Source organism: Ornithodoros turicata, chromosome 1 (genome assembly GCF_037126465.1).
Source record: "Ornithodoros turicata isolate Travis chromosome 1, ASM3712646v1, whole genome shotgun sequence".
In the NCBI taxonomy this organism is placed as follows: Eukaryota; Metazoa; Arthropoda; class Arachnida; order Ixodida; family Argasidae; genus Ornithodoros; species Ornithodoros turicata.
In genome coordinates, this window is record NC_088201.1 from 98365681 (window position 1) to 98369071 (window position 3391).

The 3391-nt window shown below is 44.1% G+C and overlaps 1 long non-coding RNA gene across 1 annotated transcript; it reads right to left on the reverse strand.

The window, feature by feature from the left end:
* Positions 1-843: 843 nt before the first annotated feature.
* LOC135366983 (uncharacterized) lies at positions 844-2597 on the reverse strand. The gene is made up of 3 exons (XR_010414331.1): positions 2457-2597; positions 1821-1873; positions 844-1176 (listed from the first exon to the last, which is right to left on the reverse strand). It is a non-coding gene; the product is annotated as an uncharacterized LOC135366983 (long non-coding RNA).
* Positions 2598-3391: the final 794 nt, after the last annotated feature.

Consider the following 3391-nt stretch of genomic DNA (forward strand, 5'->3'; position numbering starts at 1 on the left):
GAGGTTCGTGACATTGACGGTGCGAACTTGACTGAATCGCGGCCTTCCCACCCGGAGGAAGCACTTCCAAAACTGACTGCAATTTTCGTACCTGAAGCATCATGTGTGCTTCAATATGTGGCTACCTACACTTCTTACGTTTTACAAGTCAGTATTTTTTCACTTTTCACCTTTTTTTTTCACCTTTCACCTTTCATGTGTTGTACATGCAGATAAGTGCACAGTGCTTGGAACTTTGATACATCTCATTGTCTTATTGGAACCTGCCATCGCCTAAGTACCATCATTTATTCACTCACACACTGTTGCGAGAAGAACGATACCTGGTCGCCGCATCTCATCAACATGCTCAGGCGAAGTCAGTCTTTTTCATTGGAGTTTGTCTTAGTGTTTGAATGCCAGGGTATTATGAAAGGTCGTATTTTCTGTTTGTTTTTACAGATTGTTTTGTGGGTACCTTGTAGTGTGTTGCAGTCTTTGGTGCCATGATATTTTTATGGTCATTTTTATTTTTATTCAACACGGATATCACAAAGTTCAGGTGACATAGAGAAAGGAACACTCTCTAGCCAGTTCTTTCATAAGGTGATATGCCCAGCGATTAATTTTTAGGTAATTAGGTTATGTTTTAAGCTTTCTCTTTTTACTGTGCTGCATGTTTGATAAACATTTTGGAGCATCTCCCTTCCAGCACCCAGACAACAAAACGTCATCCCACAAACGGCCCAGGGATATTCCTCTATGGATATTCAATATCCCCCCTGCATTCCAGAAATGTCCGTGGGTTGGCATATGCATGTCCCAGTGGTAGCCCTTTGGACATTCCCAGCAATATCCCACGAATGTGTCACGTGGATGTTAATGGCCCTTAATGTACCTACCGTTATTTGATGTGTCCGCACCACCAGACAGTGCTCGGTGCACAAGTCCCAGGCGTTTCGTACATTTCGCTGCATTTCTCGATCGCCACGCAGACTTGCACACACATGAGGACAAATGATGAGTGTAATAAAAAAGTGCCAGCCGAATCGAGTCAGTGTGTAGTGCTCTGGCAAATTTTATTTACTACGTCCAACTTTCAATTACACTCAGTTTGCGTGCCGGAGGTATGACTGGATGACACTATCTACCTCGAAAGCGTTTACTTCTCGGAGCCTTCTGTTTCCCTCACCGCATCTGAGATATGAAAAGAGAGAGAGAAAAAAGCATGTCTGTACATACGTATACATGGTTGTCGTTTTTATCCGATTTTTAAACACATAGGTGCTGAAAGCTGCACAGGTACCATTTCTTGTAGTTTCTTCACACATGAAATACGGCACCTGCCAAATTACGTCAAACTGAGGCAAACCTAAAGGCAAAACAACCTGTGTTGAGTGCAGGGAGAACTGCCTAGAACGATCATACGCTGTGACGCAATAATTCGCGCCCGTACTCGAAACTGTTATACAGACAGACTACAAAAACCATGCCTGTGCAGTTTTCGTACCTGTTTCATACAGATTCGATATTATTGTGTAAAAGAGAATGCAACCTACTTTGAATATTTAGCACAATCGTGCTATTGCTTAGCTTTCAAACATCCTGACGGAAAGGAGCAGGAAGTTCTTAAAGCGAAAATGATACCAACAAACAATAACAATAAAACAGTAAGAAATATTACTGACAATGCAATGCCACCACTACTGGCTTCATAGGAGGTCAGCAAGAGACGCCGTAACGAATGAGGCTGCACAGTCGATATAAGAGCATATCTAACTATGAAGCATTTCGGTATTTGTGAAAAAGTTCATATGGGAAGCACAGACGGCAATGCTTACGCTTATTAACGCCAGCCGTCACTTGTTCCAGTAAGGACCGCACCCAGAAACGCCTACAAGAGAGGTATATTTGAGAATTAATTTCCTGTTGTAGCCAGACAAGCCACAACAAGCGTCAGTGTGTACTGGAGATCTGAAAACGAAACAGCGCTTGTGGGGTGGGCACACACTATATGCATATATAGTGTGTGCGTTCATAGTGCGTCTCCATTTCACACCTATCGCATTCAATCGCATAAAGGACCGCACCCAGAAACGCCTACAAGAGATGTATATTTGAGAATTAATTTGCTGTTGTAGCCACACAAACAACACAACAGCAAGCGTCGTGTGTACCTCTAGACGAAACCGCGTTTGCGTTCATAGTGCGTCTCCAATTCACACCCATTGCCTTGAATTGCGGAACGCAATATCACTGTGTTAGTTACTACGTTATTACCCAGCAGTAAACCCGCACTGACTCTACCTCATAAGGACACAGTATTTCTTCGCTAGCATTCCTATAGCGGCAGAAGATTGTTTGAAAATTGACACTCTGAACAATGTGGTTACGGCTTTATGTAAACAAACACTGCATTTGCTTTCTAAGGCTCTGTATCTGTGCGTCATGTATACGATATAGTATGGAATACTTACTTTCACGAAAGACGAAACCTCTGCCTTTGCGTCGTAATAAAGCAGTCCAACAGCCGCGTCCACTCCCGCGTTTCACATCAACCAGCTTTCAACTGACTGAACTGCGTCTTGACTTGGCTTCGTCGCCGAACAGGCAACCGCCGTTCGTCTTCCGGCTCGAAAATTGTCATGTGACTACCGCCAGCGCGAACCCCACCACTTGCCCCTCGACATTTCCTTCCCCCACAGGAATGAAAGGCCCGACCGCGGCGTTCTCGGTGCATTTTTTGGACATATCTTTGTGGATGCTACCGGAAATGCCGTCTTCGGCAATCTCCGAACATTCTTTGGATATATCTTTGCGGGCCTTCACATGGAATGCCGGCTTCGGCAATCTCTGGATATTGTTTGGACATATAAATTTTGTCGTGGTTGTCTGGGCAGTGCAGTCTGTTATTGTAAGGCTGAGTTGAGTAAGGTAAGTTGAGACTTGACTGAGAAAGTACTTGTACAACAAGACAAGACAAAAGTACAACAACAGGAAGGCCACAACAAAGCTGATCTGTGATATACAGTTTATTACTGTGGATTGCTCTTGATGCTGTGATATTGTGATTTACTGTTATGCCAAGTGCTTCAATTCCGCATGCAAATGATGGATGTAGAATTACACTTGCGAGTCACAATTGTAAGAATAAACTAGTTCTTTTCTGAACTCCCTGCTTCAAATTTTCAATTGTCGTTGTGCCAGCGCATTTAGTATTGAATGCGCATTTTTTTGTAACGGGGCCAAGCAACGCAGAAAAATGGAGGGGGTAGGAGAGGAGCAGCGCCCTTCGGGCACATCCCATTTGTGTACCATGCTAATCCCAAAGAAAGCCCCCATGGGACCTGCCAGATACGTCCCAGAGGCATATCCGGGTGTGCCAACGTTACGTGACAGGGATCATTTGGGG